Here is a 24,376-nt window from a genome sequence, read left to right on the forward strand (position 1 = left end):
CAATGTAAATTCTAAAACGTTCTGACAAATTATTTGTAACTAGCAAACACATACCTCTTTCCTTATAAAAATTCTTGCACCAAAAGACAAACTATATAGCACAGAATAATAGGGATAGATCATAATTTAAGAATGTTTTAAAAAACATTTTCACAGTTTTCGTAATACACTGATACTAGTTTCCTGAACTTTACAACACTACTTCTATTGCAAAACTAAGGACAGGCGCAATATACAAAAATACACGACAGAGTACACATTCCATATTTCACAAAATGTCATAAATCAAAAAATTAATTTTTATCATAGTCAAAGTATTTTTAGCAATAAAAGAGTTGGTAGAAATATAAGAAAATACAGGAACGATATTCAGTTTAGTACTAAAGTAAAAGATGCAATTTTTTTCCCTTTTCAACCTTCATTTACCATATTTTTATATTTACATATTTTGACCACAACAGCACAGATTTCTTTTAAATACAGAAGAGAAAAAAAATCTGAACAAGATTAATTTAAAATGATGTTTTAAAGCTTTTATGTTAGAACCATAGTGTATTAAAAATGTTGCCTTGGAAATAAAAATTTAGTAATTTTAAAACAGAAGTTGGTGTTTCCTTATTTATTTTAAGCTTGCAGTCTCGCAGCCAACCTGATAAATTCTCACAATATGTTACGTAACACTAAGCCGATGTCCTGGCCATTTAATCCATTATTTGGCTCTGATTCAAAGCTACTGAGGTAGAAAAGCTAGACCTCACTCATTCTGATCTTCAATTCTCTCTTGATTTTCTTTGCATACATTAAACTTTAAGCTGCTGAAGGGTTTTATCATTCTAAGGAAAAAATAAGTTAACAAATAAGCAGTCAGTCTGCGTTTTCTAACTAGCCACCATGATATAATTAATCTGCTGGGCAAAACAAATTTTTAAATATAATACTTATTACCTTTCTGCACATGAATGCCTTTTTATATTATTTGCTGGGCATATTTATATATGCCTAAATCATTACTGTAATGCAGAACATGGAACATGGAGCGATTCATGTTGCCAATATAATAAAGTGTAAAGGCTACAAAATTTTTTTGTTGCTTTTTTCTTATTTGAAAACAGTTCAACTTTTCACTGCTTAAAAAGACACAAAGGTGCTTGATCATATTTACGACAAAAATGTCCAAAACTTTGAAATAAATTAAGTTGATTAAACGTTCTTATAAAACTTTTTTCCCCAAACAAAGCTAGGAGACAGTCTTATCTGATATCCACTGTTGACAAACAAACCCAGTCTAATTTTAGAAACAGTTTTAAATTTCCTCAGACTGGGTTTCTTTCCTGTTTTTCCTGTAGTCTTACCTCCAATACAAAAAGCAACTTAGAATGGTGTTTCCCATGCGCATGCAGGACCCAAAGAAGTCTAACAGGCTTTCTCTGTAACAGTAAGCCAATACGCTAATCCACAGCAAATGCATATGGAACAATTTCCTTTCCTTTCATTCAGCTGAAGCCAGTGGCACTATCGGCTTACAGCACTATGCCTGCCTAAGCTCTTATGCACTTCAGGGTGGAAGGTCAGGGTGGACAGATTAGAGCAGTGGTGACAGGTTAGCAAGGATGAGAGCTGCTCTGCAGATCAAGATGCTGATGCTGAGTTCAGAAAAATCACTGAATACTGAGAAAATCTACCAGGAAGGACAAAAATCTTAGTGGAGGAGCAATATGTTGAGTCCCTCCCACACACTTACCACTTCCACATTTAAGACCAGTCTTCAAACAACAAAAGCTTTTATAGACAGTTTATAGTCAGAACACTTAAAATTCCTATGATCTACACCAAAATTATCTTAAAGTAATTAATGCAACACTTGATGAGCAGAATTTTATTCTTCATTACTTGTAGTAATCCACTAACTACACTAGTTTTATTTTAAAAGGAAAAACAGAGGTGCAGGAAAATAAAGTCGAAGGGGAGCAAGGATGATTCGGTTATTAAATATTACCATACAATCTGACAGAATCTGAATGAGAAGACAGAATGTGTTAGGTCATATGCATCCAACACACAATTTGCAAGGAAACATAATTTTGCTTCAACAGGCAGCAGGTTAAGTTTTCTTGCATTGGTGAAAAAAAAAACTCTCTCCTGTATGCTTTTTGCTTACTGGCCTAATTTCAAATAAAAGCTTTTCAGCTTTTCTAGCAAATTTATTTCCTTTTTAAAAAACAATTTCTGCTATTTTTACTGCTACTAGAAACAAATTGGGAATGCTGTGGTATTCTCTATATCTATCTTACACTTTTACACATACATACATATCAACATGTACTGCTTCACGTGCTGTTCTTACTATGTGTTTGCCTATAGTTCTATTCATTTCATTAGTATATACATTTGCACATGTACATATATATAGCAGATAGCTGGACTGATTCCAAATCAATTAGATTCAGATGAGTAAATCAAGACATCTGATTTACGGGCTGTAACCTTCAAAGGCTGGTGACTTCCGAGTCAAACAGAATGTAAAGGACCCTGGAGACCAACAAATCCCTGTGGCTACTTTAGGACTTCACCGCCTTTCTTAATACTTTTTGAAATTTCTTGCAGCACTAAGGATTACATATTAAGTATTTAAAGTTCCTGTTAAATGATAAATTGTATTTCCCTAACACTAATAAAGCACACTAGCTAGAAAAGTTGAAGGTACTACAAAACTCAAATAGTACTTCAGGCTTTCATTATCCAAAAGAATCTAAAAAGGAACTTGAAATAATTCCAGAAGCTTTGTTGAAGGAACTCTCCACATAAAAGAAACCTTCCAACTTAATGACATGGTTACATGCAAACAAATTGCACTTAAAGAAACACATAGTTACATGCTATGGTGTTACAGTCTTCAGCATTTTTTCTTTTTGCAAACCCAAACATTAAAAAAAAAAAAAAAATCAGACTGCTTACAAAAAGAGGAACTTCATTTTTGGCGGGCTTGTGTTCGCTATGTGATTTGGCAGAGGCAGTGATAGCTGACAGAAGATAGATCTGATCCTTGAGAGGGAAAATGGCTAATGGACAAATGCAGCTGATCACTTGACCGCTCCTGTCTCTCTTTCATACATTCACAGACAGACATATGCACGCACACGCACACACACACACACACATGCACACCCACTATCCCTTCTGTGCAACACAGAAGAATCTTGATAGAATGGCAGGAAACACGCACAGAGTGGTCAGGGAAGGATATGATGTCAGCAACCACGAACAATAAAAGGTGTAAAGGTGCTTCCTTCCCTAAACTGTTCCAGAAGTGCAAAATGGGAACCAAAACTCTCCACTTCCTTCTCCGAGCAGAACTGTCTGAATCTGCTCTGCTGCAACACCCCAGACAGAGAGTTCTTTGAACAAGTCACACCAGGGGCAATAAGGAGTATCAAAACAGGAGAGTCAAAATATTTAATTTATAAACAAGAAGGCAGCCAGAGAAAAGCTAAGTTAAAATGTGCTAGGGTTTAGCATTTTCATGGTTGCTTTACAAAAGAAACAAAGTCCCTGTTCCATTAAGCAGCTTGCATTCTGAGTGGATTAATTAGGTTAAAACTAAAGACCAAACTGAATTTTTTTTTATTATCCTGATGTAAGGAAGCAAACAAAAAAATTCCATCCCCATTCTCTTACCATTCTTATCTTGATAAATAAAAGTAACTTCCAAGATGTACAAAATCTTTTTATGCAAGCCTTTCTGTTTACTCAAAATAGTTTTGAATCAGATTCTAAAAATCTAAATGTACTGAGTAAGAATACATCAGCTACTGTTAGCTGCAAAAACTGCAACATAACCATGGAAATCTGCAGCAGGGAACACATATTCAAATAAAATGGTCACTGAAATATTTTCTGTAAAAGCCCTAGCTGACTGTGTTCCATATACAGACAAAGATAGCTACACAGTGAAGAAACAGCTGGGCACACTGCATCAAATAAAGACACTGATCATTTTGGGTCTGTCACCTTTAGCCGAATAAAGCTGAAATAAATACAGAAAAAGGTGAAAATAACGATCATCTCTCATGTTATCCAACTGAGATCAGGTGACATTAAAGATAGAAGTGGTCCTTCACATTCAGTGTGGTTTGGTTGCATGGTCATTAGAGAAGACACAGCTTGGGCCATTAACAGAGAAGTTACGATAAAATTATTTATGGCATCACCACGGCAATACATCAGTAAAGCAGAAATGGCATGATCGACACTATGGTTATGCAGGCAGAAAGCCATGCAACAACTGAATCTGAGTCATCTTAAGGTTTCAAACATCTGTCCACAGCACTCTGATTTAGAAATTAAACATAACCTACATTTATGTGTTTTGATCTCATGGCCAGGCTGCCACATGAAAATATGGGAAGGGAGTTTGTTTTAATCTACTAAATTTAACTCTCAAGAGATCATGCGTTTTGCTACAGGAAGTATAAAACAAACATTTAAGCCATAATGGTTATAATATAACAGATGATATACTACAGACTACTAGGGAGAGAGTATGTCAAACTGAAAAAGTCTGTACATAAAGAAAATATTTGTAATCTTTAACTACCACAGCTTATTCATCTTTTAATTTATCTAACCTGATTCCTGATTTATGGCATGAGTTTAATTTATAATGGAGAGCAATTCAAGGGCAATGAAGTCCTACATCAAGGCAGGAGTAAAATGTTCACAAACATGCAAACTTCAAAATCATTCCCTATATTTGTTAATTAAAAGTTTTAGAGAAAACTTGATTCATTGGAGCTGAATTCACATTTCACTAATTTTACAGCTGATTTTGAAAGCATCTGCTGAATTTGTAAGATCCTCTATATCAACTGATACTCCATTTATTTGTTTGTTTATTTATTTGTAAAGGATAGCAGAATGTGTTTATTTTTAAGTCTGAGCTTCAGGAGGTATACCTTATTTGCTTTTCACATTTACATTTGAACATATTCCTATTACAGTGACAATGTAGCAATGAACTGCAGAAAATTCCTCTCTTTCAGCCAAGTTACTCTCTTGTAATCAATACCATTATTTGTATGTGTAGGAGGAAGAGGCATGAGAATACCCAGCATTGTGATTTTTTTTTGAATTGGGAGTTAAACAGTTCTGAAAACCAGTTGTAAGAATACTTCATCTCCCTTGAATGAGACAACTGTGATCACTCAAATACAGTACCAAGTTATCTCACAGAGCAAGAACTTATGCAATGTGGGTGGAAGAGTTTCACTTGCTATTGTTTTGCAAAGTACCCCTGAAAGTTTTTTTGGGCAAACTAAGCATCATTCCCAAAATAGTGGAGAAAATGGTACTTCTTAATAGCAGGCCTACTTCATTATGCCACAGACCCTGCTTTTCAAAAGACTGAGTTATCCAGATGCTGAGTATCTAGTCTGCAGGCACCTATCAATTTAAGCTGATCCATGCCTATATGAAAAGGAAAGGAGTGACTTCAAGCTTACCTTCCAGAGGACGTGCTGAGAGTTGTCCATCAGGCACAGTGAAGGAGGGTTTTCTGAATAGTACATACATATTATACCAAACCTGGACATGCTGATAAAGATCCACGATAGGAGGCCAAAGGCCTTCCAAGTGATTGTGGAATTTGCCACAGATGGTGAGTCATTCCTTGCAGTGGTGCACCAAAAGAGGAAGCAACCACCAGCAATCTAGATGAAAACTGATTGCCTGCAGCCCAGTAAGAAGAGATATGTGCCTGCTACACTTGATGAAGAAAGGAAGACTTGGCTAATTTACCACATTTTTGAAGAAAAGATGAGGAAGAATATTTGATTTGTAAAGCAAAGAATGCAGACATTAATGCATATTTTAAGGAAAGCAATTAAGTGAAATGCTAGTACACTAAAAAACATAGCTGTGAAAAGTTGGTTTTAAATCTAAAATGACTAACAAGGGATATTTCAGTGTCTACCCATCACCCAGTTGAAAAAAGTGGAAAGCAGATAGTCTGAAGAAAAAGTTTACAGGTTTATGATTAAGTTCATGATGTACCTTTGGCAGCTAGACAGGCATAATGGGAGTCTGACCAATAAATACGGAATAAGATCCTTGAAGTGCTTGGGAGACTGGCTCAAGCATAACAGTTTATTGAATCAGACAAGCTAATAACACAAGGGAAAAAATAAAGGACAGAAAACTGAATCAACTAATTGGTCTGAAATGGAGACAGTGACTAGGAATGGGAACCTGTCTGAAAATGGAGTAGGGAAACTGGACTGCTGTAATTTCAGCTAGGAGTCTTGATAGTTTTGAGCTAATATTTTGATTGGATTGCATTATAGTTAATAGGTGTGCAGTAAATATCAGGAAAGGTGTTTTACAAATTCAGTCTGCCATTTAATGAGATGAAGGAGAAGGGGAAACATTTCAGTGGTCAAGAGAGTATGATTTAGCACCTTGTGTGTTGAAAAGGTGTCTTGGAACTACTCTGATCTTGTTCTAGCTATATTTAAAGACATTTCATACTGGGTAAGATACTAGTGCTTACAGTTTTGGAGCAATCTTATACACAAAGACAAAGGACTTTGGAGAGTGTTGGCTTATTACAGGAAAAGCCAAAGATCTTTAGAGTTAAGTCATTACATCACCTGAAAGCAGTCTCTGGCTGTGGTTAGATCCAGATTTGCAGATTTGTTACTAGTGCTTGTATGTGAGGAAGCCTGTGGTGAGGAACATAAATCCCCACAATGGCTTTTAAGAATCAGGGGACAACTCCAGCTATTATTGGAAAAAGCTATGTACTGCAATATCAAATCACAGTCTGAACCTGGGCACAAGTGCTTGGTAATGCCAATACCTGTGGCAGACAATTTTAGGTTGTCCTCTATTGAAGAAAGTAAGGATTGATTCTCAAAATGATTCTTTGTTACCAGAAAAGCTTTTTTGATTACTTTCTGCTTATAATTTGCTGAATTGCAGAAATGCGAGCAAGCTTGGTACATGCACTTAGACAAGAGAGCTGGAGACAGCAGTGTCTGAACTATGGTCAATGATCATCCTTGAAGCAATAGACAGAGTTGATGGAGAAGAGAATTGAATTTTGGGTAAAGTTCAGATCTACACAGACCTGGTCTCTTTCATCTTCATCCAATAAGTTCCAGAGGAATTTTATACACTCTGACCCAGGATCCTGCCTTTTCTTACTCAAAGGGCACTGTCATGCCTATCTACATTTAACAACACAAGCCGAGTTCTACTATTCTAAGTTTGTGCTGCACCACCACTTCATCTCTGTGAGGAGGAACAAAGATTTGGATTGCAGAAACCTAATAATCATATTTTGAAAAGGGATATCTTACACACTTGCAAATGAAACTTTTCAGGAAGTTTTTAGAGAAAAGAGAAAGCTTTTAGAAACAGGAATCTTGTGGCATGAATGAACAGGAAAAAACATAGTAAGAACCTGAAGTCTCTTTAAAGTACTGAGCAAATAAATGAGCACTGTATTTGGTTCGAAGACTAAGCAGAAAATTAGGAAGGATCATCTAAGGAGGTAGAATAGGGACAAAATTGAAGATGAAAGTACCTTAAAACTGGGAACGTAAGTGTAGAAATTAAGAGAAGAAAAACTGAGATGTGAATAAGTTCCTCATTAAAAGAAAATGTGTGTCTCTGCCAGACAACAGATGCTATAGAAATATTGTTAAGGGGTTAATAAAAGGAATTCTTTCCAAGATGACCAAAGTGAGTGACAAAAATTGTCAAGGTAAAGCTTGAATGAAAGTGAAACTGTTTGGGGTTAGGGGTGGGAAATATCTTGACAGGAAAACTGTATAAATATGTTAAGGTGGTATAACATTTTTTCCAGCTGGGAAGTGTTGCTCATGGCGTTGCCATTTTAGGAGTAATTTGAATAATGGCTGGAAGATGAAAGAAGGTAGAAGGGGTAGGGTTACTATTGGTGAGCATAACATCTGTGATCATATAGACCTGGATACTTGAATAAAGACAGCACAGAACTTTGCTAGGTATTATTTTATGGAGGCTTGTGATTTGTGACTGTGAAGAGAAGCTGAAAATTGAGAGACATTGGGAGAGAGCTCAATTACAGAAAATACCAGGAGTAGAGCCCTGAAGTAAAACTGATACAGAGAAATGGCTTTGGAGTTATTGCTGATGGGAAAGGGAACCCAAACATTAATACTTGATAATGGACATTAATTCTCAAGTCTTGCTACATTTAGAGATACAAGAAATCTTTGTAAACAAACAGTATCAAGGAAATATTTGAGTCATTTGTCAGTTTTCCCTGTCCTAATGGAAACAACCTATAACACCCTCAATTTGGCTAGCTACTCAAGCCAAAAGGGGGCAATATCACCTAAGCATATCCCCTATCGTGGTTCAGCTTGCTACCAGAGAACAGGAACAATCAAACGTGAAAGACTTCAGGCAGGTGTCCCTGAGCCACAGAAATTCCTCAAAATCTGACCAAATCTTGGGAGATCCATGGAAGCTGTATGTGCCAGTCTCCCAAGCTAAACAGCTGGCAGTTTGCTGTTATCCTATTCAGGCTTGAAAATTTTGATTCTGTATGGATTGACTATTACTAATGCCTTAGACATTCATGTATTTATTTATTTATTTTTCACTAATGTATCTTATATGATGCAACCAGTCACCCAAAGTAAAAACTGACTTGTTAAAGATGGACTGAGTCTCAGGCTGAGATAATTTTAAATCCAGAGAATGCCACTGATTTCTATGGAGCTACACCTTTGTACTAATGCAAACATGAGAACAGATCCATCACTAGTACTGAAAAAGTAGTTAGACAAGCTTTGTAAGCTGATGTAATATGTAATATAGATTAACTCCGTTGGAAAAAATAAATTGCCATTATGGTGTACAAGCCCTTCTTTGGGTCGTCAGTGTACCCAAAAGCTCATCCTTTTTTTCCAGCTATAGAAGCTGGTCTAATGAAATATATTACCTCTGCCCGGAAACCTTCTCTTGTTTGTCATGTTAGACCATCTCAACTACAACTATACTACCACAGAAACACAAAGTTGGTTTTCCTACAACATAGACCTAAACATATAACTTTCGTATTTAAGCACCTTTATTAGTTTTCTAAAGCTATCTCAGATCAGTACATCCTTATTCTGGCAATTAATTTCTTAGAGAGGAATGATTAGATATAGAGATGTTCTGCTTCTTTCTTTTGTATACTCAGTTCTAGAAACATACCCTTTTCCCTTTAATTCCTGACCTTCCCAGAAATGTCACGAATTAAATATAGTTATTCTGAAATGTAAAGTAGACTGCACAACATGGTGGAGAGCTGCTGAGCTGCTAACTGTTCATTCATTTTGTGTAAATGTTAATATGATAAATATGAGTATAAAAACTATGACACTCCCTGAACTCAACTGCTTTCCCAGAGACAGCTGCAGGCTTAAAACGAGGAAGAAGAAGGGGGAGAAAAAAAAAAGGCAAGGGAAATATATCAATCTTCCCCATGACCATGACAGCTGAAAAGTCTACATTGATGCTTCCAATCCCACCCAGACATTTTTTTCCCAAGGACAAAAGGAGATGAAATGTATGTCAGGTACATAATAAGGCTAATAAGAAAAATGAAAACACCTGCATTTCACTGAATAGGGGTGAAGAACTGCCTCTGTCTGTGAAATATATGTCTTTTTCTAATGGCAAAGATCATAAATTAGGACAGGTTGCTGCTTTTAAATATACAAAATACACACAATTTAAGTAGAAACACATGAACTCAGAACATCTGTTCTAAAAAAAGGAAAAAGAGAAATGTACAGTGGCACTGTAGCAGAGAAGCACTTTTATTGTGATTACAAAGATCTGATACCTCTTATAAGCCACATGATAGGAAATAAAGCTTGCACATATATTGTCCGGTGCCTCATGTCTGGAATTTTGCATGTTCAGGATGAGGCATCTGTTAGAAAAATGGAAGGTTCTGACTACCAGGAAATAAAGTACATGGCCATATCTGCTAGTGCTAGCACACCATCCTTTATTTGCTGAAGCTACTTGCTTTCTACTTCCTGGCTGTATCTTGCCAAGAGGCATCTCTCTATGCTGGAAGATCCAAACTGGATTCCCACTGGTTTGGAACTAGAAAAAATGCATAAACATACAGGGCTATAAGAAAGCAAAGATAACATGGAATTTGCTATGAGGGAGAAAATAGAAAGAGATGCCTCGTGGGAGAAGAAATGGGCAAGATGCCTGAAACAACTGACTTATGTTGTCTGTTGAGGAAGGAATTTTCTGTTGTTCTGGCTTAGCGGGATATTCTACAGATTTTTTTTGTCCTTGGTGGTGGTGGAGAAAGGGGCAAGCAATAGATTTATTTCTGTTAACAATATTCACATGAAAAGAGAGACAGAATGGAGAAACGTGAGATATACAGCACACTGAGGAGTTATGCTGTCATATGATAAAGAACTGAAAGAGCAGCACTTTAGATACTAAAGATCCATCTTGAATCAGTTACAAAGACATAAATAGCCCCATCTAATTTAGCATGCTGTTCAACCATAGTTCACATTCAGTTTTTGAAAATTGTATTAGGTAACTAATTCATACTTTCCACATGAGGATTTGTTCTTCTAATTTTTCACAGAACTGGAGTCTAACAGCTCTCACCTCAAGTCCTCTAGAAGCAACTTTTCTACTGAAACAGGTGTCTACCACAGAGGTACACCTATCACTGTCTACAACTACAAAAGCCACAAGTAAGCATCACACCCTTGCCTACTGAACCTCAGCTGTAACCACTCCATTAGCACATGCAGCTGGATTTATTTATTTTATTTCTTACACATACAAAACCCATTGCATTTGGCAGTAGCCAATGCAAAAAGTCAGCTTCCTTGACAAATATCAGAAGAAAACAGACATATAAAATGTGCTTAATTTGCAGAGGGAGATACAGTGCAGTTTGCTTGATAGTCTCTGTTCCATCTTGAATGAGCATTTTTTTTTCCTAAACGGATCATTGCCAGCATTGCTTATTTTATTATTGTCCTAGAAGCATGCTGAAAAAACAAAACATAATCAATACAAAGATACATTAGCTAAATCTTCTTGTGGCCTTGAATGTACATTATGTTTTCTCAGAAATGGCACTTTTTGAGCTCTATTGATATGCAAGGTGATTTCTGACAAAAAATAATCTTAGAAACAGACAGCTGCGGCAAAAGTAGCCAGCAAAAGTAGCCCACAGCATAGTGTAAAGAGTTGAATCTAAGGTTGGGATGCAAACATGGCTGAGATCTGCTCCTTTGTCTGCCCAAAATATTTCATGCCACCTTCATTTTTTACTCAGTTTCTCTGTTGGAAACCTGGGGATAAGAAACCTGGGGATTTGTTCATACAAATGTTCTGAGAAGTAATTACAGTGAATATTTATTACACAATAGAGAAATTCTGAGGGCTTTCAGTAAATATACTATAATTCTCATGTGGCATAGTCAGTGAGTATGTAAACAAATAGGATCATTTAGCAGATTTAAAAATGTATGGATGTAATGTTAAGGGCAAGATTATGATCATAAAAATATTAATATCTGTGCTTAAAATCACTGACTTCAGAAAGTTATAATTATATTGTATACCTAAAGCATTTATATACATGTTGTTCTCGCACTATAGCCCGTTATGCTAATGCATATCTTCTTGAAATAAAGATATTTGACAGTACTGTCATATAAGGTCCAACATGGTACACAGCAGATTCATCAATTTCCTGTTTCTTACCCTCTCTCTTACAGCATCCTAATCAACCTAATTAAAGCTCTGTTCATTTGAAACCTCAGATGACAATTTGTTTAACTCTATCCCACTGTGGTCTTTTTATAAAGAGAATTAAATTTGATCTTCTGACAGCAATTATTAAATGATCCCAACTGGCCCCAATTAAGACACATGGCTCACAGGCCTCAAAATCCAATAAAGTGCCAAGCCCTCTCTTTCACTTGTACATCTTCCTTTACCTTGCTTTATTTTGTTAAAGCCAATTAAGCCCATCTTATCAAGTGGAACTGAATGCCATTGTGTACTCTAATTCAAGATACAATGCATCAATTTACTTCTACAGACATACTGAAGTAGGGACAACATGCTCAAAATCATGCTTTTGAAACCCCTCCCTGATTCAATTCACCTAGCTTTAATGCCTTTCACTGTGCTGCACATGACCTACATATGCTTACTTTTAAAACACTGCCTACAATGAGCAGTGATTAGAGAAATATATTAAATATCCATGGTATGAGTTTTGCACTGCTTACAATTCTCCTTATAGTAATACATCTCTTCTTGAAGCATTTCCACTTGGTTATCATCTCTTCATTTCAGAAATTCAAAGAAATGTGACACTCGTGTAATTTCTGAGGTTAACCTTTTTTTTACCTTTAATTTCTGCTCTAATTTTTCCACACATTTGGTAGTATACTGTGAAGAAATGTTCCCATGATTTCACATAAAGGCAGGTAGCCCCAGGATTTGGAACTCATTGATTGGGTGGTACTCCAGGGAAATAGCTGAATTAAAACCAGCCTCATGAGGCTGAAGGAGCTTCTACACACATCTGGCTCTTCTTATTCTAAACTCTAACACCTGCCTGGAAATTTAACCCCCTTCTTTTCTCTGAAGAACAAATGGGACAGATTTATCTACTGCCATTTGGTTTAGGTCAAAGCTGAGCTGTGTGGTGTTCTGCTAAATTAATTGCAATGTAATTGATATTGTTTGACACAGTTTTGAAAAGATGATGCTCCATCCATTTTATGACCAGACTGCTCTCTCTGTATTAAAATATGTAAGATTTTGTATTTCTGCATATTCACCCTAAGTACAACTTTGAGTAATCACATATTAAAATACAGCACACATTTTCTCAGTATTTGTAATGAACTGCTGTACAAAATAAGATTATGTGCACAATCATCATCAAAAGAGTAAGTAACAAGTAAAAAACGCTCAAAGCAATACTACTTCCATTGTGGTGAATGTTTTCTGTATTTCTTTAATTTGCATACTGAACAAATGCAAGCACAATATTCCTTAAACACAAAAAAGACAGAAAGACACTAAATTTCAGTGCAACATTTTCTTTACTAGCAGGAAGATGTACAAGTTTATGTAAAACATAATTAGATACACTTCCTGTCCATCTGGGAAACATACTTTTCTTTGTAAAAATCTAAAAAATTAAAGTGATGCCAGCCACTTCTCAAAAAGTAAAATAAATTTATTTTTAAAGAACTTGCAAATGTTACACTTAGGAATTTTAAAAATATTGACTTCAAAAGGCAGGCAATAGTTTTACTCCCAGAAATGCTATTTGACTGTAATAAATTTGGACTGTAACATGTAATAACAGTTGACAGAGAATTTCTAATAGCACACTGAAACGTCTGAAGATTAAAAAAGATTTCAGTATCCTGTGCTGCTAATTATTTCTCATTGTATTCTAATAATCCCATACAAGATGTTAATTTTAGATCATTCTTTTGCTAAAAACAGCAAACCCTGTAACAGATTTAGTGCGAAGAGCTGAAAATATCCTGTGGAAAAAAAAGCTGTACAGAAATCAGATCAACCCAAATCCTGCCATTACTCAGCACTGCAGTGACATGCAGATGTTTGTAGTGGTTTAAGGAGCCAGTGGGGTCTGGAAACTCGACATACTCAACTCCAACATGATTGCAATTGAACCTCATCAAAGTAAGAGCTCATAATTTGTCACAGAAAACAGCCAATTAACATATGTTAGAAAAGGCTCCCATAAAGATAATATATGATTAAAGATCCAATGCAGCTGTCACAAATCAAAATTCTGCATTTTAAAAAGAAATATCAGTCTGGGTTTCTGAATGTTTACATTGATAATGGATACAATATTTTAAAAAACTACAGAAAAAAGTGCCCCTAATTATAGAATTTCCTCCAGGTTTGGAGTTACATCTTAGGGAGATCTGGGTACCAAAGCACTATTTACTCTGCTGGCTGTTGTGCTGTAAATAGTTAAGACCCTTGCCAAAACACAACTGTTATTTTGTTTTAGTGCTATTTTAAAACACAGGCCTTCATTGTGAGTGAGGTGGCCTTCATTGATGCACTTTGTTGTCAAGACATTCCTCTGAAAACACAGCACATCCTTACTGCTAGAAAAAATACAGTACTGTAAAACTGTACTATAGCCCCAGGGCCAGCACTGTGATCCTACCTATTCAAATGCACAGTGTGAGTAAAACTGCACTGCAGCCAGTTCCATTACTTCACATTTACACCGGTGAAAATGAGAGCTGAATGTAGCCTGTAACCATCCTTTAAATAAATACATTGATTAAAAATAGTTTTCACATATATATGCATGAAAAATGAAGCCTGTTGCTTTATTAACACAGAATCCTGACTGTGATGCCTATTCTGAACAATAATCTTTATTCCTTATATTTTGCATAGCAATATTTTAATTACTGAAACACTGCATAATTAAGCTGCTGTGTTTTACAAGCATTATACATTTTTTTTTCCTGCTATCATTTAGGATCCTGTGTGTCAGTCAGTAAACTCTGAGGCAATTTGAATAGTACCTTGTTTGTATGTGTGTGCATACGCGAGTGAGTGTGTCCTTGTCTTGACATCGTGTTGTAAAAGGAAGTGCTTCCTCTTTTCTGTTTGAAAGAGACCCAAGAAAAACAAAGTTTTGAAACTCAGTAGTCTGACTGGACATTAGTCAAGGTATTTTTAAAAATGCTTTAACTCCCGTTCAGTCAGATATAATTTTATGTTGATGGATAAAAGGGATAAATTTTAATCAGTGCTAAGAGAGAATAATGGAGATTGTATTCTCTTGAAGTGGAATGTGGTTATTTTTAAGGGTCTTTTCTCCCCTTTAAAGTCTTTCAATGATTCAGAAATTCTGTTTCCATTAATGTTAGAGGCCATAGTTTGTGTCACCAAAAGTTAATTCTCTTAAAACAGCACTTATATTGGTACTGAAGTATCTGTTGACTTTAAAACTATAGTTTCAAAAGCCCTGAATAAGCACAGACTTTTGAATATGGTAAAACTTAATATGCCAAGAGGTCAAAAGGAAAACTCTTAAGTGTTTAAAGCTACTCATGTGTGTAAGACTGTCTGAAAAAGATTAAAAGCACTTAATATTTCTGACCCATTTACATGGAGCAAACATTCCTAATGTTCTTCACTATTCTTCACTACATTATATTAAGATAAAAAAAAATTATTATGAATTACTGTCGCTCTTAACAAAACACTGTGAATAATGTTAAGGTTATGCTGCTTTTTTTTTCCTCAGGAGTGTGTTCATTGATTCCCAAGCAATCAGTAACATTTTTGATTAAGATCTCAGAAATAGCTGAAAATCCCAAGGCTTCTCTACTATTGAAACTTCACATGTCTTTGACTGTCCCCAACTAATGACAGTAAACTATGCAGCCTCAAGCTAAAGAGATTAATTTCCATTTTGCAATGAATAGACAAAAAGACTGGACAAAATCCATTCCATATCAAGTACATTCTTATGTCTATTACAGAAAATACACGTTTGGACCTAGAGACAGTTTGAGATGGAAATAATAAAACTGAAGGTGCAAAACAAGTAGTACTTAACAAATGACACAATAAACAAGAGTCAGATGAGAACTGTATTTTTTTTCTCATCCTTTTTTTTTGGAATAAAGCTATACGTTTTGGATAAGCCAGCTTCAAATTTAGTATTTATTCCTGATAATAAATCTGCTTTAAAAAACGGCTGCTAACAGTAACAGCAGAATAATTAAAAGCAAGATCTTCATTGTAAGGAAATATTATGTCAGAGTGATTTTCTATTCCATAAACTTAAACTTCCTCTCTTCATAGATAAAATCAGATAATTTTACAATTAGAACATGCATAAATTACAAGTATCAGTCCACTGCAATTAAGCAACATATTTTCTAAGCATAATTATCAAATTAATCTGCTGTCTACTTATCACGGTATCTCTAAGAAATTTCCAGCATTCTTTTTTTTCCACTTAACAAATTATGTATGATGCAATCTTTTTAAAAAGTTCATCCTCCTATCTATCCATGTTGTGTTGCAGAAGTGAAAACCCTCTGAGGCAGTAATGGCTTCTACTAAATGGAAAGGCTGACGGCTTGGCATAACTTAATTCAAGATGTTATAGATTTTTTTACCATTATTTAAAAATCTGATTGTAGAGCTTAGAAACAGTTCCTGAAAGCAGTATCCCACTTTCTTATTGCTTCTGTGCATATGGAAGTTAGTGATAATTTTCTATTTGCTTTAACAACAGTAGCACTGAGACTTTGGAAAAAACAGCTGAGGATATTGAATTAAATGTCCAAGACCACTTTAGTATCAAGGCTGCAGACTCTATATGGTCTTACCCACACACCTCTATGGCATTATCCTGTTTAAATAAAGGAAAAATATGCTGATGCTTCTCAGTCTTTCTGATGAGTCCACTGGATGGTTCTGGAGAGGAGAGATGAGTTACCACAATGTGGAAGGCTCTAAATCCTCATAGGTTATAGCAATGTTATACCATAACAAAGGATCATAAAAATGAGGCATAAAACTTTCAAAGTAGACGATGATGATGATAATAATAATAACAATAATGACTCTGTACCAGCCATGTTAATACAAAGGTGTTAGTCCTATATGTTACCTAGAGATGACCGCTGAGGAATCAAAGGCTCCATTTTGCAATTTTGCGTGAAACAACTATAGAATATATTGAGTATGTTCAAGTATAAATTAAGAACTTTAACTACCACTACAGCCCTCGCTGTTAAATTTTCTAAGTTACTGAAAACTTAAAGGGATATTTTCAAGTCACTTTAATCATCCAACATTTTCCTCTACCAGCTCATGGAGTTACTTTTCAACACCAGCATCCTGAGACAAAAACAAACTGATTTATAGCCCATGTTAGAGGAGCTTGCTGCTCAGTTGTCATTTTTTTCTTGGATCCAGTAGACGGAAGCAACTCTTTTGCTGGGTTTTAAGTTTAGTGTGGTTTGGGGGCTGTTTTTTAGGCCAAAATCTTCATTTTTATATTTATTTTGTTGTCTGTTGATCCTTTGATGTTAGATTCCCAGATAATTTCTTCCAGTTCCCAGAGCAGTTTTTTTCAGATGAGAGCCATGCATTAGTAAGTCTGTAGCTCCTGCTCGAAATCTCTTGCAGGGATAAACAGAGCCTGTAGCAAATCTACACGAGCTTGTTTCTGGAAACCCCACTGCTGCATGGTTCTGTAGAAATAACCACTGACAAGACACCTGCAAAAAATGGTCTGTTGTCTGGATTCAGGTGTGTACAGACTGGTGGTTGTCAGTCTTAGAGTAAAATACCTTGTCTAATAAAAAACCATGGAAACATGACATCCTGCATTCTTTTGCTATTTCAGTTAAGCCAGTGCATCACTTGTTTCCCTTCACCAGTCAAAAAGTATGCTGACTGTGACATTCAGCATCATGTCATGTCCATGATAGGCAGGTGTTAGAAGGATTTCAAGTATAGGGTTTTAGGACCACAGACAAACTTGCTCAAGCTGCCTTGCCTGATGAAAAGCAGAAGAGCAGCAAGAGTAGAGAGCCTGACACTACCTGGAGCAGACTCTAAGGGTTCCTTCACAATTAAGTAGGCTTTGCACCTGCCACAGACAAAGCATATTCTATCTAAAGATAGATATGCGTACAGGAGAGTAGCAATATTTGCCCGTTTCCTCAACCTGTAAGTCAGTGCCATGCTCTTCTGCCATATAAGAGGGTGAGATTAGATGTTCATCTTTTTAAAGACTTGTCACCCTCAGTTAAAGAGGTGTCAACCACTCTTAACCTGTACGGCATATGGTCACCCTGGTTAACGAAAGGGACACCTCCCTGAGGCACTGCAGTCAAACTAGCATGTGCTGTGATCCTGTTGATTCTCACAAGCTAATCAGGGTCAAGCTGGGTCAGATTTATGTACTGCAAATTCTTTAGGACAGGGACAGTCTCTTCCTATAAGCTTCTCCGCTACAAAAAATAACAGGTAAAATAATGGGCCTTCATTCATAACTGGAACATCAGGATATTACTGAACTACTTTACATATTTAACTCTCGCTAACAAAAGACCTCCAAACATGTGCAGGTAATACATGAGGTCAGAGATATTTCAACCAATGGTGTTTTGAAGGCACTATGCTAACAGAAAAGAGTGTGTTACAAATGAATTGCAAAACCAAGATCCTGATCACTGAGAACATTAAAGATTTCATGACAATCTTTACAGAATGAATTATGTCTCATGTCCTGGCCAAATTCCATCTTGGATCATTATTCTGCCCATATAAATTCTAATGCAGTTGAAGAAGGCATTCTTTGCTTTTGGTTTAGACAGATTTGGTGATATTTTTTCTTGTTAGAAGTGTCAGCATTTCACCATGACTCTGCTTTCAGAGTCACGTGAACGAATCACGTTCCTTGCTTACATTTTGCCTTCAATGGGTTGTATAAAGGCCTACTTATACTATACAATTAGAAAGCATTTTTATTAATAGTAATTTCATCATGTCTGAGTGAGCAAAGTCTTTCCTCTTACTAGCTTTTCCAGAAAAGCAACACAGAAAGGAGAGAAATACTTATAAGAACCTCCTTACAAATTAATGAAGATTAATGAAGACATGAACATTTTGCATTCAAAAACCCCCAATGAAATTAATATCTACATTTCTTCTTCTCAGATATAATTGATTGCAACATGGAGTTTTTGGAAATACCATCTCATGGATGACTACAACAATACCATGAAAGAAAACCATGGACTAAACCTAAAGGAATGATAATAATTCTTGACTACTGTCTGAATAAACCTAAACTAACTGATAATCTTTCCTTAACAATCATACAGTTTACGTGGACACAATTAATAGGTCAGAGAAAGAACAACTTCGTATCTTTCGGGGCAGCTCTTCTCATCACAGCTGCAGAAACTCACATTCCTGTAAAAGTTGTAATAGCCTACCTTTTTCCCTGCATTAGTTTGCAAACAGAGTGAAACAGATCAAACTGGTGGACATAACTCAGTTTTAAACAGGCCAAGTGGTAAATCATGACATAGTCCCTGGAGTGTGGAGAGCCTTCTTCATATAATTTTTTAAAAATTATTATTATTATTTTATAATAAGGTCAACTTTTTTTTTAAAACTGGTTTTAGTGCTCACTGTTTTCAGTAACCCATTTCTAACTGTTTTAAAGTTGTCACAGAAAACAAGTATCTTAAGAACAATTGGTTTAGTGGTGGTATTTTCAACCAGATCTGCAGGAAATTTGGTAAGACTTTTTGTGCAGTAGCCTGTTTTTTCATGTAATTTTTAGCAGGGTTATGGCATTTACGTTTCATGGCAAACATACTGCTTATTTCTTAACAAATTGATGCCCTGATTCCATATTAACCTGGAGATGTCAAATCTCATTATTTGGTGGAAAATGGTTAGAATGGCCAACTTCCAGTGGCAGAAAGGTGGGAGGAGCAGGGCAGAGGGGGAGGGGAGAGGCTTGGCTTGATTGTGTGACTAGCAAATTGGATCACCAACATTTACCAAGAAACACAACTGTTGACCAGAAGGCCAAATCTACTGCTCAGAAACAGGGAGTGACAGTCTCCTTGAAAACAGATTCTTAGTAATATAAAAATGCATTAACAAAGGACACACAGAGGACATGAAAGTTCACCCTACACTGCTGACTTGGCATCATGCAAAAGACAGAACAGAAAGTTCTCCACAGAAAAAAATACTATGTAGGAAGAGAGGAACAAGACTCTTTCTCCTCAAATATGCTTACAGTTTAACCCAGTCAAAGATGGAGTTTTATGTGTTGTATATAAATATTTTATACTACCCAGTTATTAAGTTTTATAGGTGAAATCAAAATTCTCTATACTCTTTTGAGATGGAGAGACCAAAAATGTCTGCCAAGTAAGAAACTATCTCTATTATCAATTCTTCCTGCAAGAACTTCTTAGAACAGAAGTTTTCACATTGTGATAAATCAGAAATCAGTGATCCACAGAAATGTTGCCAACTACCAGGAGACAGATATACTATAATGTGCTATAATATGTTGGAGACACTTTTATTATTGATACTAATAGATAGTGTTTCCTAACACTATTCTGTCACATAACAGTATAGCTGTTCTTGGTGTAGAGATTTTATTCTCTTGCCAGTGATGGGGGATGAGGTGATTTAGGTATTGTCCCTTTGATTAAATAGGTTCAGAAATTCTATTTCTGAAAATTTAATTGCCTACAAATTCTATCATTTGAAAATGATAGAAGGGATTTTCTTCTACACATGCATAGCTTCTTACTGAAGTTAAGCAGACTTCTGTGGGCATTAAATTTGCTTGCCTGCTCTCCTGGAATAATACATGGAATAATTGCTTTTAGCCTTGTTGGTCTGAATACTAACAAAAAAAACCCAAAACAACAAACCAACAAAACAAACCACCCCACAAGAATTATTTGTTCCTTCTTATTATGTATGACATTAAGGCAACCTACATGAGGGAAGACACTGACACAGGAATGCACAGAAAACATCAGAAACTAAGGCTAGATAAGGCAGAATGATAGCCATCAGCAACTCTGAACAGTTCCTTAAATTCTGTATAGGCAATGCTTTAGCCTAAAGTCAGGCTTTAGAAGGCAGTATCTGCAATGTATCAGACAACTCTGGACAAATCTGACAAGATGTCAGACGCTTACTTTGTGTTTGAATGTCTGCCACAAAACCAGATGACACCACCAGCTTTAGATGTGGTCAGATTCTGTCTGGAATTGGACTAAAAGGGTAGAAGGACCTCAAAAATGCCATAGTTCAGAATTGTAATTCAGCAGTTCTGGGACAGACACATCAGTCAGAAATAGTAACTTTCAATGGGTAGACACATTGAGATCAGGTGAGACTAACTGGAGGAAAAATTATAGCATATGCACCAATTTAGTTTCTACTGAACCATGTTAAAAAAAGAAAAACCTTCAAATTCTAAAGCAGACTCTATTTTAGTGTGTTACTTCTCTGGCTGATCAAATTCAACTGTCTTTTACATGCATTTAAAAAACCAAAAGTAGTTAAACAAGGTAAAGGTGGTGCTGCTGCACAAGCCTGAATTTCTTAGCATTCTGTTTACAAAAGTTCCAAGGGCAAATCGTCTTTCCAAGGCTGAGTCTCAGTCTACTTTTGCCAAATGCCAGCACTGACTTTGAGTGGATTGTTTAATGTTTGCTACCTGCAAAAAGATACTTCTGAAATAAGATATAGCCTGAAATGATTGCCTATAATTAAACAAATGAATCTTACATTTTCTAAGGTACAGACTGCAGATTCAGTCAAATAAAATAATTTATAATTAAGTTTAGGAAGCACATTTTAGATTCCAGTTTGCTGTTAAATCTGCATGGAAGAATACAGCGATATATTTACTTACATTTTTATGGGCTGTCCCCTTCCCCCCCCTGAAATTTTGGCCATATTTCAACTCAAATGCATAGAGTTTTCCACTCAACAGGGTAAAAATCATTGTGGAATATAGTAAGACCTAAAATTAGGTGTAAACAGGGTATAATATGGGCCTAGTCTCACTGAAAGAAAAGCACCTTTTGAAAAATATGATACAATATACTCAGTACATTAAGATAATTAGCAAGTAATTGCATACATTTTAATCAATATCTATTGTGAGATTGATTTTTTTATAAGCATTATAAACTTTGTGAACTACAGAATGAATATTAACGTAAACTGTCACATTATTTTTGACTAGCTGCGTGACTTTTTACATTTTAATGCAGAAAATAGGCCCACTGTCATGGCTGTGGGGTTTGTATTTGCATAGTAGGATTACATGTCATGCACATTATAAAACCAAGAAGTGTGAAGGGTAAATATGTGCATTGCGTAGAAATGGTGGCTCATCTCAGCAATGCTGTGCACCTGTTGCGGTGTGCTGTGATTCCTCTTAATTCTTCCCTGTTCACGGAATAACGATCAGTAACAATAAGTAATTTAGTTTTACATTCTGCTTCTCTTCTACCAGCTAGGTAATAATGAAAAAATTCCTTGTTTGCATTTTAAGACTGACTGTGTATTCCCTATAACTGAAAATCTGGTAATGCTGTGGTATAACATTTTGCCCTTGCTGTCTTCAGTAAATCTAAAATGATTTAAAGATTTGCTGTAGCACAGCCCTTCAGAAAATACATTCTACAACTTCAGTTCATTTTTGATCTCTTGCCGCTTATCAATGATTTGATCTATGATTATGAAGCAGGTTCCCTTGATTGTATTATAGCCTGAAGTCTCTGTTCTGACTTTTTGCATCCATGCACATGTACCTTATGTCCCTTTTGCCGTCCACAAAAGATAAATGCATTAGTTACATAAAATGGAAGAGAAAAGGTTTTAAAACACTTTGAAAATGTGTACTAATGTTCCAACTTTTGCACATATTTTTAAGGAAAACTGCAGTGTAAATGAACATTATATGCAATACCCTGAAGAGATGAAGCTTCCATTTGAACCAAACACACAGAAATTTAAGTAACGGAACAGGTCTGATTTGTTCAGTCATCTGACTTACCTAGTGTCCTCCATCTTAGTATCTGAACTCATGGTAATACCCATGGCATCACTCCTTTTACCTCTACATTTTCTGTTTGCAGTGGTGCATCTCCTTTGATGATGGGGAAAAGTTCATCATTTTAGTTCTTTTTATACCAAAAGACTAAAAATACGTCTGCGCTGCCACCTTGTTCATGTAATATTCCAGTTGTAATACTCCAGGCTTTAGGTCACTAAACAATGCCACCTGAACTTGTCAAAAGTAATGACAGAAAAAGACTCCAGAACTAACCTTCACTTAGGCACTTGATATCAAGTCCCAGGGTACTACAAAAAGGACTGAGATCAAATGAGAAACAGGGAATTGAAGGTCCTGAGCAGCAGCTTTTTAAAATACATTTGTTCAAGATAAGAAGGAAAAAGAAAATATGCATTCCTTTCTTAAAGGGAAAGCTTTTCTGTGTCTAATATATTAGAGAAATTGTTCAAGAACAGCTCATCCTTACACAAAGATTACTTGTGCAACTCTGCCAAGGTCAGGGTCAGCCTGGGTTATCAGCCATGGACTGGGAAGTGCCAGACGAGCAAGATAAGCTGCCTTGATTCTCGTTTCTGCACGGCATAACAGCCGGTTTCTAACTGCGTGCTGAGAAACAGGTAAGTGAGTAACAATTTCCCTCAATTTAGAGATAAATGTTGCATTCTAACACACTTCTTTTTTACTTGTATAAATTCAGATATATGTAGGGCATAAATCCCTGAAGAACAGTGTCCTAAGTATCCAACCAAGAGGGAAAAATCATATAAAATAGTCATTCTTTAAGGATAATTTTGAGTCATCTCACTGTATTTTTCTAGTACGTAGTTGCAACCAGCATTGAAACACATTACCTATTATTTAATGTAGCAATTTTATGCTTTTGATTTGCAACAGTGTTTTGGGAAAACAGTCTGAAACAGAAGAACATACTATTTAGCAATGATCTGTAAAGTGTGCTGCATATCTGTACCTGTAATTGTAATCAATATTCTCACTGTGAGCATCAGGTATAGCATGACTAAGAATGCGTAGTATGTTCATATTGGTTATTCAATCCCTGAACTGTAACAGAGCTATTTCTGTACTTTGAATAAAAACAGATTAACACATCTCTTTTACAATTTTCTATCTAGGGAGAATAAATCATAAAGCAAAAGAATGCATGGTATTCCATGATGCCACAATAAAATTCACTCATAGGAACCAGTAGTATTAAAAACACCACATTCTGCTGGGAATGTGGTTCAAGGCCTAATGGTTAAGAGTAAGTTACCCTGAAGACTATCCGGTAATGAGGATTTGTAAATTCCCAGCTTAATAGTATGTAATACTTTTGGATTGTTTCAAGAATTATTTGGGCTAAAAAGTTCCTTGGTATTCTCACTGACTGTAATCCATCAGAAGACTACTAAAAATAACAAGACAAAAAAACACATTAAAAAATCATCTATTTAGCTGACCTCGCAGGACAAGGAGTTTGCACTGAAGTTAAATTTAGAAATATCGAAATATAATGAAGTTAGCTTCAGGTATGCATGTCAACTTCCTCCATTTCCTTCTTTTTTTCCGGAAATAACTGATTTGTAAAATTGATTTAAGAAAAAAACCCCAACAACCACCTTCCCTCCCCCCCCCCCCCAAAGACTA

General features: G+C 35.9%; 1 protein-coding gene across 3 annotated transcripts in view; it reads right to left on the reverse strand.

Annotated features, from left to right (window-relative positions):
• MEF2C (myocyte enhancer factor 2C) overlaps nucleotides 1-24,376 on the reverse strand; it is a 123,033-nt gene that overhangs the window by 76,561 nt on the left and 22,096 nt on the right. The window lies entirely within an intron of this gene.

This window comes from Pelecanus crispus, chromosome Z, assembly GCF_030463565.1.
Source record: "Pelecanus crispus isolate bPelCri1 chromosome Z, bPelCri1.pri, whole genome shotgun sequence".
In the NCBI taxonomy this organism is placed as follows: domain Eukaryota; kingdom Metazoa; phylum Chordata; class Aves; order Pelecaniformes; family Pelecanidae; genus Pelecanus; species Pelecanus crispus.